The 13,628-nt window shown below is 45.2% G+C and overlaps 1 protein-coding gene across 1 annotated transcript in view; it reads right to left on the reverse strand.

The window, feature by feature from the left end:
* The window catches only part of BFSP2 (beaded filament structural protein 2), a 74,184-nt gene that overhangs the window by 33,596 nt on the left and 26,960 nt on the right, over positions 1 to 13,628 (reverse strand). The gene's annotated exons all lie outside the window — the stretch shown is intronic.

Consider the following 13,628-nt stretch of genomic DNA (forward strand, 5'->3'; position numbering starts at 1 on the left):
TGCTGGGAATGCAAACATACTTATTCATGACCCTGGGGCCATGCCCGTCCACTTTTCTAGTAGGAGAAATTATAACATGAACTATGTAACAATTGCACTCAAGGGCAGACTTAAGTTAGAGCAGGCTGGCAGCTTGTCCCCAGGTATGATGGGGACACCAGCAGGTGACATCCTTTCCATCTCTCTGTCCCACTGCCCAGAGCTGGGACTCCTACCATCAAGGCCACGTAGCTTAACACCACTTCTGTTAAAAAGAAACACCATCATAGCAGCAATAGGACAAATTGCTATGTGAGATTAGCTGGTTTGGAGGGATTAGGACCCATTGGTTTTGCTAGAAGCAAAAACAAAAGTCACCTGCAAAGCCTAAAATGCTGTGGATGAGAGTATCTGGGGTTGACTAGCAGGGAAATGGCAGTCAGAGGTCAAGGTGGGCAGGGGTGTGTTCTGTGAGGGATGGTACTTGTGGGAGAGACTGTCTACTAGCCGGCTGTGTGGGCTCCAGCTGCTCCGAGTGTGGCCTGCAGCTGCCTCATCTGACATCCCTGGACCTGTCTTCCTCTGCGCCTCCATGTGGAGGCTTCCTTAGCAGATTTTACCCCAGTGGTTCTCAAAGTGTGGTCCCTGGACCAGCAGGATCGGCATCACCTGAAACTTGTGAGAAATGCAAATTCTTAGATCCTACCTCCCCTGTCTGAGTCAGAATCTCTGGAGTGGGTCCTAATGATCTCTGTTTTAACCAGCTTTCCAGGGGATTACAATGCACACTGGGCTTTAAGAGCCTCTGCTTTGCACAGACCTGCCTCCAGTCTGCTCAGGCTGCCTCCAAGCTGCTCCTGGCCCTCCTTGCTGTCCTGGCCCACACTTTGGTCTCTACCTAGAACACCTGGTCTTCCACCCTGAACCTGGCCACCTGAGAAACCCTTCCCCACTTTAGTGCTCATCTTGAACATAGCTTCCTCTATGAAGCTGCTTTATTCACTCACCCATTCCTGCCTTCATGTCTCCAGCACGTGATGATGATTTCCTCTGTGCTGGCTATGTGCTGGTTTGGGGAATTAGCAGGTATGGTAGGAGACATGGTTAGAAAGGCAGGCAGAGGCCAGATCTCAGGGTGAAGGTCTTAGGAAGAGTGGAAAGGAGATGTCCTCTGCTGGGAAGTCACTGGAAGCTTGTGAACAGGCACAGGGGTGACCCCCATGGTAAGTGGACCCCTCTGACTCCTGCAGGAAGGGAGCTTTAGGACACTGGGGGCCATGCCAAGGGCCCAGCTGAAGGGCTTCTGCCTTCACCCAGGAGAGGTGATGGCGCTTTGACTAGGGAGGAGGTGGGGATGGAGCAGTTGCAGGGAGCATGAGAGAGAGGAATTAAGGATGACCCCTAGGCTTTCAGGGGGAGCTACTGGGGGCTTCCCTGGGGGCTCAGACAGTAAAGAATCTGCTTGCAATGTGGGACACTCAGGTTCTATCCCTGTGTCAGGAAGATTCCCTGAAGAATGGCTACCCACTCCAGTATTCTTGCCTGGAGAATTCCATGGACAGAGGAGCCTGGCAGGCTACAGTCCATGGGATCATAAAGAGTTGGACACGACTGAGCAACTAACAAAAAACAAACAAAAAACCAAACTGGCCCTTGCTGCCTCCCTTCCTTCCTCCTTGGGTTATCCTTCATCTAAGTCAATCCCCTTCCCCCACTCTCCGGTGATCACGTCCCCGACTCTCCACACAGTGTAAATGGTGTGTAGGCAATGAACATGTTGTCCTGTTCTTGACCCCAGCTCCTCTCTCACCAGTCTGGGCCAGTTGCTGGGATAAATGATCTAAGATTCAGTTTCCTCATCCATAAAATGTGGATAATACCATGCTCTGCCTCCTGGGTAGTTGTGAGAATCACATGAGCTGATGCATGTGAAGCGGGGCAGGTGAGGGATTTGACTATCATTGTGTTTCAAAAAGGGCAAGGATGAGCAGCATTTTCAAAAGGGTTTATTGTTTGGGCTCAAGGGTATAATGAATGCTTTATTCAGAGTTAATGATATTGACATCCCAGCAGACAGAGCTGCAGAAGGAGAGGAGGTGGGTAAGACTGGGCCCCGGGAAATGAGACTCAGCTGGTGCACTGGCAGATGTAAGAACCCTGGAAACACTTCTCACATTTGTTTGACTTTCAAGTTTAGAATAAATGCTCACCTGTCTCCTGAGAAACCTGTATGTGGGTCAAGAAGCAACAGTTAGAACCAGACATGGAACAACTGACTGGTTCAAAATTCAGACAGGAGTATGACAAGGCTGTATATTGTCACCCTGCTTATTTAACTTCTACGCAGAGTAGATCATGTGAAATGTCAGGGTTGGTCACAAGTTGGAATCAAGATTGCTGGGAGAAATATCAACAACCTCAGATATGCAGATGATACCACTCTAAAGGCAGAAAGTGAAGAGGAGCTAAAGAACCCCTTGAAGAGGGTGAAAGAGGAGAGTGAAAACTCAGATCATGGCATCCAGTCCCATCACTTTATGGCAAATAGATGGGGGAAAAGTGGAAGCAGTTACATATTTTATTTTCTTGGGCTCCAAAATCACTGTGTATGGTGACTGCAGCCATAAGATTAAAAGACCTTGCTCCTTGGGAGGAAAGCTATGACAAACCTAGACAGCATTATTAAAAAGCAGAGACATCACTTTGCTGACAAAGATCTGCAGAGTCAGAGTTATGGTTTTTCTAGTAGTCATGTATGGATGTGAGTTGGCTGAGAGCCTAAGAATTGATGCTTTCAAATTGTGGTGCTGGAGAAGACTCTTGAGAATCCCTTGGACAGCAAGGAGGTCAAACCAGTCGATCCTAAAGGAAATCAACCCTGAATATTCATTGGAAAGACTGATGCTGAAGCTGAAGCTCCAGTATTTTGGCCACTTGATGTGAAGAGCTGACTCGCTGGAAAAGAACCCGACTCTGGGAAAGACTGAAGACAAAAGGAGAAGGGGACAACAGAGGATGAGATGGTTAGATGGCATTACTGACTCAATGGGCATGAATTCGAACAAACTCTGTGAGATAATGGAGGACAGAGGAGCCTGTTGTGCTCCAGTCCATGGGGTCATAAATAGACAAGACCTAGTGACTGAACGTTGTTCCCACCTAGTGAACAACGGCAACAATGACTTGTTTTCAGCAATAAATGAACAAGAAATCATCATCTGTCCCTATACCCCACTCTTACTGCAATTTCACCAAGATGGTGAAGGCCACCATATCTCCAAACCAAACAGGTGCATCTCTGTGCTCATCCTGACCTGCCCACTGCATTTGTCACAAGACATACTTTCCTCTCTTGGCTCCCATGAGCCACTCTTCCCCACACTTCCTTCTACTTTTTGGCCAGCTTTTGACTTTTTCCTTCATGAAGTCTTTCTCTCTTCTCTGACCTCTAAATGCTAGAGTTTCTCAGGATTGGGTCTTTGGGTTTGTTCTTTGTAGTCGTAAGTGATCTGATTCATTTGCATGGATTGAAATGTATATGCTGACGACTTCTTTATTTTTGTCTCTAGCCCAGAACGTTCCTTTCTATTCCAGGCTTGTGTACCATTCTCCCCTTGACAGCTTCTCTACTTAACAAACTTAACATGACTAAAATGGATTTTTTTCCCTCAAATACCTCCCCTCACTTCTCCATGCCAGTAAACAGTACCAACATCTACCCAAAGACCAGAGTCTTGACATAACATTTTCTCTCATCTGCCACATCTAATCCAACACCAAGGTTAGTCAGTTTTACGCCCACTCCTGCCCCAGTGTACCTCAAATCCATCTACATCTCACATTTCCACCCTCACCCTGGTGCACATCCCATCACGCTCTCTGACCCCAAGGCACCATCCTCCTAATCCATCTGTCCTCCTCTCCTTGAGTCCATTCTTCATCCTGCTTCCAGGGAGATTTTCTTCAACTCTTCACATCAGATCATGTTGCTGTGACTAAATTAAATGAAAACTCTTCTGCAGTGTTTCTTTTGGTTAGAATAAAACCCAAACTCCTGACAGCAGCCCTCAAGACCCTGCAGGTGTGACGACCTTCCCATTGCTTGCAGATTAAACCCTGCTGGTATCGGTTTCCCAGACCATGCGGGCCTCCCTCCTGCCTCGAGGCCTTGGTGGTGGGTGACTCCTCAGCCTGGACTGCTCTCCCCTCTTTGTGTGGGTAGCTCCATTCGCGTGATCTCCTTGCCTAAGGCAGGATCTTCTTCAGCTCTTCCTCTCTCTGCCTTGTTCTCTTTCTTTAAAACACTTATCACAGCTACACGTGCTTAGTTGCTCAGTCATATCTGACTCTTTGAGACCACGTTGACCATAGCCCACCAGGCTCCTCTGTCCATGGGAATTCTCCAGGAGAATACTGGAGTGGGTTGCCATGCCCTCCTCCAGGGGATCTTCCCAACTCAGGGATCGAACCCAAGTCTCCCACATTGCAGGCAGATGCTTTACTGTCTGAGCCACCAGGGAAGCCCATGAATGCTGGAGTGGGTAGCCTATCCCTTCTCCAGGGGGTCTTCCTGACCCAGGAATTGAACCGGGGTCTCCTGCATTGCAGCGGATTCTGTACCAGCTGAACTACCAGAGAAGCCCATCACAGCTTGTAATTATTACCAATTTTTGTTTCTTGGTTTATTAGTTGCTATCTGTGTATTTTCTGCCAGAATATAAACTCCTTGAGGCCAGGCACTGCTTTTCTGTTCTGCTGTTGTTCCATCCCCAGCACAGTGTCTGGTACGGGATGAGATGGATAAATGAGCCCAGAAATGGTGCTGCTTCTTCAAGGACAACAAGACAGGGGAACCCCTCAAGGCACAGCCAGGTTTGTACCTAGTTCCAACCTGAGAATCACCTTCGGCACCTCCCCTCACTCCCAAATCAAAACATAACAGTTCCCTACATTGACGTGCTTCACTCCATTTCCATCCCTTATCCAGCTTGGTTTGAGTCCTAATCATCTCTTTTCTGGTTCAACCTGATAGTTGTTACCTTTAGGTGGAAAATATGAAGCTCACGGAGTGAGTTAAGGTTGCACCTGCAGGTGGAGTTAGGGGACATGTCATCAGGTAGCGGAGAAGGTATCACCTCCCAGACAGCTCATCCCAAGCATAGTCACAGCCACTGGGCATCCAGGGAGACTCAGGGACACCGAGGGCTAATTTTGGTCTTTCTGGGGAAGTTGAGGTTGGGGGAGCCCTCCTGAGTCTGTACTGCATGTGAGTTTGGATCTCATCATTACACTGCGCTCCACCTGAGAGAAGAGGTCTTAGTAGGAGAGGCCGGAGGAGTGTGGAGCAAGAGGCTGATAGTGCTGGTGTGGGTGCTGGTGTTCACGGTGCTGGGCAATCAGGACCTCCTAGTCCCTAGAGGCTGCCCTCTGTCATGGGAGGACAGAGTTCCAGTGACTTCACCCTCCCCAGAGGCCTCCTTCATTCCCCACCCCCCAACATCCTGCCTCAGTTACCTTGGACTTGCTTTGGGCAAAGAGTTTAACCGCCACAGTATATCAGTATGTAATCCTGGGTGTACATGTCAGAAGGGTTTCTTTGTCATGAGCTGGCCCTAATTTCTACAGATGCCCTAATAAAATCAGAGTTTTGAGCACCAAACATTTCAAGATTTGGTGACTCTGGGAGGCTCTATTTGGGCAGTCAGCTGGTCTCCCTCTCTGACTTCTCTCTGTGTCTCTCCACTTTCTACATTTGAAGCAAATGCTTTCCAAATTCCCATTCCCCTTTCTACTGGAATGAACTTACTAAGAGCAAATTTGAATTTATTCAAGTTTAAATAAACCCTGACAACTTGACCCTGCTCTTCACTCTGGCTTTCTCTCTCCTCTCCCCCGCTGTGCTGAACTATTTTCCTGAACAGATGAGGGCCTTTCCAGGTTCCAGGCCTTGACTCACACTGCTACCTCTGCATGCCATGACCAAACCAGGCCACCCAGCCTCCCAATGGGGAAACTGAGGCCCAGAGGGTTCAGGAACTTGCCTAGGCATCCAAGTTGAATTTAACCCTCATATGTCTGACTCATAGCTCATTGCCCCTTCCCCTTTTTTCTTTTTAAAAAATTTTTATTATGGAAAATTTCAACTACATAAAACTACGTATAAAGGTAGAAAGAGACACATCTCCTCACTTCAACAATTAAAATCTCATGGCTAATGAAAGAACCTCCATTTCCACTGACCTCTACACCTTATCTCAGATTGTTATACACATGTCACTTCGTCTGTGATTATTTCAGAAACTCTCTTTTGTACTTCTTATACTTCAACTTAAAAATTAACAAAGCCATGCATGCACTAGTTTAAAAATTAAACAGTACTAGAGGTTTGTAAAGAAAAAGCATTCCCAGGCCTGCATTTTTCTCACCTCGTGTCCTAGTCCCCAGCTGTTCGTCTGTCCAGAGCTTGCCCCATCTTTCTACAGATTTTTTGATTGCTTGAGTTCTCAGCCATAGGCATTATTCATTGACTTCCTGGCAGACATGTGAAGATTTAGTGCTCTCACACTCCACCTCCGTTTTCCTTTATTTATTGGCTCTCTTGGTAACTTTAAATAATAAAGCTGTATGTCTTGCTATATCAATTATGGACAGTTTCTTTCTCACATTCACTCTTTCTCTTATAATTGAAGATGTTTTCTATTCTAAGGTCAAAAGAGAAGATAGGAAACCAGTTTAATTACTAAACAACTCTACTGATGCCTGTGTGAAATACAGGTCCTTTTTGCTAAGAATTATGATGGAAGTGCCCCTGATTGTGAGAAGCTGTGGGCAGAGAGCCAAATTGTTGCTTTATTTCTCAACTGAGCATCCTCAGGCCTGCAGAACAGTCAGCTATTGGATGATTTTTCATGGTGCTACCTTCTCCAGGGCATGCCTGCACCACCCACACGCAACCATCTTGCCTCACTACCCACCATGTTTGAATCTTGATTCTAACACTGAGTAGCTCAGTTTTTCTCTTGTCAAAGGGAGCAGCTTTATCTTGATAGTACCAGGCACACAATGATCCCTTAATAGATGTTTGTTGAATGAATAAGTGATACATGTTTAAGAGCCAAACATGAAATGGCAATGAGAAACCAGTTCACAAGCATCTGACTGGCAAACCTTTGGAAGGAGAGGATATGAAGAAGGGGGGCCTCATATTCTGTTTCTGGGAAGGTAAGTTTGTGTAGCCACTCTGGGGAGGCATTTGGCAATGTTGGATAAAAGCTGATGATAGGCAGAGCCCATGCTGCTCCTAGGTACCAACCTGGAGCCCAGTAGGAAACCCTTTCTTTTTTGGGGGGTGTACTGTAGCTGCTTGTGGGATCTTAGTTCCCTGACCAGGGATTGAACCGGGGCTCTCAGCGGGGACAGTGAAGAATCATAACCACTGGGCCACCAGGGAATTCCCAGAAACCCTTCCTCTAGTATGCCAGGGAGGAAATACTTTAGGCTTTGTGGTCTTTGTTGCAAATCCACAACACTGCCTGAGAGTATGAAAGCAGTCAATTAGTATACAATTAGCACATGAACAGGTGTGACTGTGTTCCAGTAAGACTTTATTTACAAAGTAGATGCCTGGCTGGATTTGGCCTGCCTATAGTTTGCCCAGCTCAGACCTAGACAGAATCTCCCCTGTGTGTGTTTAGTTTATGCCCCTCCTGCTTGTGACAGTGAACCGAAGAAACCTCTTCGGTTTGACAGTGAAGCAACCTCTGTCCATCGACAGAAAAATTCATAACCTATGATGTAAATACAATGAAATGCTACATGCATCAACATGGATAAATCTCAAAATCAAAATGGAGAGTTAAGAAAGCAAGTTGCTTAAGGAAACAGTATATAACAGTTAATTTCATGTGTCAATTGGGCTAGGCCATTTCATGCAAAGATGGGCACAATAAAGGACAGAAACAGCAAGGACCTAAATGAAGCAGAAGAGATTAAGAAGAGGTGGCAAGAATACACAGAAGAATTGTACAAAGGTCTTAATGACCTGGATAACCATGGTGTAGTCACTCACCTAGAACTAGACATCCTGGAGTGTGAAGTCAAGTGGGCCTTAGGAAGCATTACTATGAATGCTAGTGGAAGTGATGGAGTTCCAGCTGAGCTACTTCAAATTCTAAAAGATGCTGTTAAAATGCTGCACTCAATATGTCAGCAAATTTGGAAAATTCAGCAGTGGTCACAGGACTGGCAAATGTCAGTTTTCATTCCAATTCCAAAGAAGGGCAATGTCAAAGAATGTTCAAATTACTGTACAACTGCATTCATTTCACATGCTATCAAGGTAATGCTCAAAATCCTTCAAGCCAGGCTTCAGTACTATGGGAACTGAGAAATTCCAAATGTACAAGCTGGGTTTAGAAAAGGCAGAGGAACCAGAGAACAAATTGCCAACGTCTGTTGGATCATAGAAAATGTGATGGAATTCCAGAAAAACATCTACTTCTGCTTTATTGACTACACTAAAGCCTTTGATTTTGTGGATCACAACAAACTGTGGAATATTCTTAAAGAACTGGAAATATCAGACCACCTTACCTGCTTCCTGAGAAACCTGTATGCAGGTCAAGAAGCAACAGTTCTAAGTGGACATGGAAAAATGAACCGGTTGAAAATTGGGAAAGGAGTACATCAAGGCTGTATATTATCACCTTGCCTATTTAATTTCTATGCAGAGTTGAACTGCGAAATGCCGGGCTGGGTGAAGCACAAGCTGGAATCAAGATTGATGGAAGAAATGTCAACAACCTCAGATATGCAGATGATACCACCCTAATGGCAGAAGGCTAAGAGGGACTAAAGTACTTCTTGATAAAGATGAAAGAGGAGAGTGGAAAAGCTGGCTTAAAACTCAACCTTCAAAAAACTAAGATCATGGCATCCAGGCTCATCACTTCATGGCAAATAGATGGGGAAAAAATGGAAACAGTGGCAGATTTTATTTTCTTGGGCTCGAAAATCACTGCAGATGGTGACTGCGGCCATGAAATGGCTGATTCATGTCAATGTATGGCAAAAACCACTACAATATTGTAAAGTAATTAGCCTCCAATTAAAAAAAATTAATTAAAAAAATGCTTGGTCTTTGGAAGAAAAGCTATGACAAACCTAGACCGCGTATTAAAGAACAGAGACATTGCTTTGCTGACAAAGGTGCATATAGTCAAAGCTGTGGTTTTTCCAGTAGTCATGTATGGATGTGAAATCTGGAACATAAAAAAGGCTGAGCACTGAAGAATTGATGCTTTCAAGCTGTGGTGCTGGAAACAACTCTTGAGAGAGTCCCTTGGATAGTGAGGAGATCAAACCAGTCAGTCTTAGAGGAAATCAACCCTGAATACTCTTTGGAAGGACTGATGCTGAAGTTGAAGCTCCAATACTTTGGCCACCTGATGAGGGTCATTGGCAAAGACCCTGATGGTGGGAAAGATTGAGGGCAGGAGGAGAAGGGGGAGACAGAGGATGAGATGGTTGGATGGCATCGCTGAATCAATGGATATGAGTTTCGCAAATTCCAGGAGATAGTGGAAGACAGGGAAGTCTGGTGTGCTGCAGTCAATGGAGTCACAAAGAGTTGGACATGACTTGGCGACCCAACAACAACAACAAATGGTACCAAGATGGCTCAGATGGTAAAGAATATGCTTGCAATGCAGGAGACCCAGGTTCAATCTCTGCGTTGGGAAGATCCCCTGAAGATGGGAATGGCTTCCCACTCCAGTATTCTTTTGTCTGGAGAATTCCATGGACAAAAGAAGCCTGGCAGGCTACAGTCCATGGGGTCAAAAAGAGTTGGACACGACTGAGTGACTAACTAACATGGTGCCCAGATATTTGGTCCAACATTACTCTGGATGAGATTAACATTTGAATTGGTGACTTTGAGTAAAGTGGATTGCCTGCCACAATGTGACAGGACCTCATTCAATTAGTTGAAAACCTGACTAGAACAAAGACTGAGGTCCCAAGAAGAAGAAGGGATTCTACCAGCAGATGACCTCTGGACTTGAACTGGAAGAAAAGCTCTTTCCTAGGTGTCTAACCTGCTAACATCTCAATTTTGGACTTCTAGCCTCATCATAGTGTGAGCCAATTTCTTAAAATGTTTCCTTGAAACATCCTATTGATTCTGAGGCACAATTGCATTCATCTCACACGCTAGTAAAGTACTGCTCAAAATTCTCCAAGCCAGGTTTCAGCAATACGTGAACCGTGAACTTCCAGATGTTCAAGCTGGTTTTAGAAAAGGCAGAGGAACCAGAGATCAAATTGCCAACATCCGCTAGATCATCGAAAAAGCAAGAGAGTTCCAGAAAAACATCTATTTCTGCTTTATTGACTATGCCAGAGCCTTTGACTGTGTAGATCACAATAAACTGTGGAAAATTCTGAAAGAGATGGGAATACCAGACCAACCACCTGACCTGTCTCTTGAGAAACCTGTACGCAGGTCAAGAAGCAACAGTTAGAACTGGACATGGAACAACAGACTGGTTCCAAATAGGAAAAGGAGTACATCAAGGTTGTATATTGTCACCCTGCTTATTTAACTTCTATGCAGAGTACATCATGAGAAACGCTGGGCTGGAAGAAACACAAGCTGGAATCAAGATTGCCAGGACAAATATCAATAACCTCAGATATGCAGATGACACCACCCTTATGGCAGAAGGCAAAGAAGAACTGAAGAGCCTTTTGATGAAAGTGAAAGAGGAGAGTGAAAAAGTTGGCTTAAAGCTCAACATTCAGAAAACTAAGATCATGGCATCTGGTTCCATCACTTCATGGGAAATAGATGGGGAAACAGTGGAAACAGTGTCAGATTTATATTTTTGGGCTCCAAAATCACTGCAGATGGTGATTGCAGCCATGAAATTAAAAGACGCTTACTCCTTGGAAGGAAGATTATGACCAACTTAGATAGCATATTAAAAAGCAGAGACATTACTTTGCCAACAAAGGTCCGTCTAGTCAAGGCTATGGTTTTTCCAGTAGTCATGTATGGATGTGAGAGTTGGACAGTGAAGAAAGCTGAGCGCTGAAGAATTGATGCTTTTGAACTGTGGTGTTGGAGAAGACTCTTTAGAGTCCCTTGGACTGCAAGAAGATCCAACCAGTCCATCCCAAAGGAGATCAGTCCTGGGTGTTCATTGGAAGGACTGATGTTGAAGCTGAAACTCCAATACTTTGGCCACCTCATGCAAAGAGTTGACTCATTGGAAAAGACCCTAATGCTGGGAAGGATTGGGAGCAGGAGGAGAAGGACACGACAGAGGATGAGATGCCTGGATGGCATCACTGACTCGATGGACATGGATTTGGGTAGATTCCAGGAGTTGGTGATGGACAGGGAGGCCTGGCGTGCTGCAATTCATGGGGTCGCAAAGAGTTGGACACGAGTGAGCGACTGAACTGGACTGAACTGACTTCCCTTTGACAAGATTTGTTTCCTGAGAGCTTGCCAACATCAGAGGAATTTGTGTTGCTCTGAAATACACTGGGGACTTGTTGAGGCCTAAACTGAATTGCAAGTTCTTCTTCCCTATTTCAGTGTGGCTGCTGGAGCAGACATTGTCAGCACTCGGCCACATCCCCTTGGATTGTTTTTTCCACCATTTTCTGTGCCTGTGGGTTTCCTGTGCTTTCACTTCCCATAGACTGCAGTTGGGACTCTTTGGAGCAGAGCCCTCAGGCCAGCAGAGCCCACTGTTCAGTTCCCTGGGCTAGTCCTTTGGGAATGGCTGACAGGCATGGGGTGCGGAAGCCTAGCTCCCTGACTTGGTATTGGGACAACTCTGAGTGGAACTTCCCCTCCTGAGTTCCCCTGAAGCTGAGATGAGTTGCTTGCTTGTTTTTCCTCACAGGTTTTCCAGAAACATCTCTATAATATGCCACCTGCTGAAGAGTCCTAGACTTGGGCTCTGCCTCTAGGGCATCCATCTAAGACAAGCGGCCTTCTCATCCCAGAAACTCTCTGGGATCAGGATACCTCAAGGTTTCATCTGTCTAGTGGGCTGTTGGGCACATAGGCTGTAGAATCAAACTACCCAAGTTGAAAGAATTGCCTCTATCACCTATTAGCTGTGTGACCTTGCAAAAGTTACTTAACTGTTCTGTGCCTCAGCTTACTCATCTTTATTTTATTTTTTAAGTTTAATTTTTTCATTGAAGTATAGTTGATTTGCAAAGTGTTGTTTCAGCTGGACAGCACAGTTTTTCAGTTATATATATGTTTAAATTCTTTTACATGTAGTTTTTTATATATATATTCTCTTACATATAGATTGTCCTTCAGATTCTTTTTCCTTATAGGTTATTACAAAATACTGAGTAGAATTCCTTGTGCTATATCATAGGTTCTAGTTTGTTATCTATTTTATATATAGTAGTATGTATATGTTAATCACAAATTACTAATTTATCCCTCCCCTCCTTATTCCCTTTGGTAACAATAAGTTTGTTTTCTAAGTCTGTGAATTTCCTTATCTTTAAAAAGGGGATTATAAAAGTGTGGGCCACATAGAGTTGTTGTCAGGTCAAAAGGCTTAAGAGATGCAAGAATTTCAGAACAAACTCTGGCATATGGTAACTGCTCAATATACGTTAGCTTTGTTACCCTCCACTAGAACTTAAGGGCAACCAGAAATTAATATGTTTTACCCCTGAACCTGGGTCTGAAAACCCAGGCTAATTTAATGAAGGAGACAAACCCTTCTCTGTTACATGGACATAAAACCTCAATTTATTACAATGGTATAGGGTGGACAGGTCAGTAGATTGGCAGGGTGGATGCGGCTAATAGTCTATTGAAAGAACTATAGAAGAATCCTCACTCTTCCTTTGCCTGAGATTCTACCCCATCTTCCAACCCTGGGGCTGGTTGAGGAGCAGGCAGGTGGGTTTGCACTTGTGTCCAAGAATGGGATTTGATAGAGAGACAATTAGCGAAGGGCACCAGCAAAAAAGAGAGGACAGAACTCAAAGTATTAGACTTGGAATAGGAAATCAAGGTTCCAGTCCTGGCTCTGGCCTTTACCAGGCATGTATTTCTGAGCCTTAGTTTCCCCATCGGTAACAGGAGGTAATTACACCGGTTCTGACTCCACAGAGAGGCTGTGAGAATCTATGGAGACAGAGCAGAGAAAGTGCCAGGTACTGTGCACTGCTGTGCACTGATTCCTACAGATGGCGCCAAAGCAAGTGTTAGGAGAGCAGGGCCATTGCACAGCCCAGATTATCTTTGGAAATGCCTTAGGAGGGCACTGTTTGGGGAACCAACAACCAACACATCCAGGACAGCCGGGGTTTTTCTCCAGATGAGATAGCTGATTTAGAAGAAGAGCTATGCTATCTGGAAAGTTCCTCTCTTGAAACACCGCATCCTGCTCACCAAGGTAGAACTCTCTCAGCAGGAGGGGCAGTGGGAACTGAGCCTGTGTGAAGAGGAAGCAAATTCATCTCATGCTCAGTACAGGGTACATCCTCACAGAGGAAGAAGAAGGCCAGCACCAGTTAAAAGGGGTTTGTATCTCCCTGCACTGATTAAGGTGCAGGACACGTGGGGCCTTAGGGCAGGAAGTGGAGCGCTGAGCTGC

The sequence above is a fragment of the Giraffa tippelskirchi genome, chromosome 2 (genome assembly GCF_054371585.1).
Source record: "Giraffa tippelskirchi isolate mGirTip1 chromosome 2, T2T-mGirTip1v1.2.pri, whole genome shotgun sequence".
In the NCBI taxonomy this organism is placed as follows: Eukaryota; Metazoa; Chordata; class Mammalia; order Artiodactyla; family Giraffidae; genus Giraffa; species Giraffa tippelskirchi.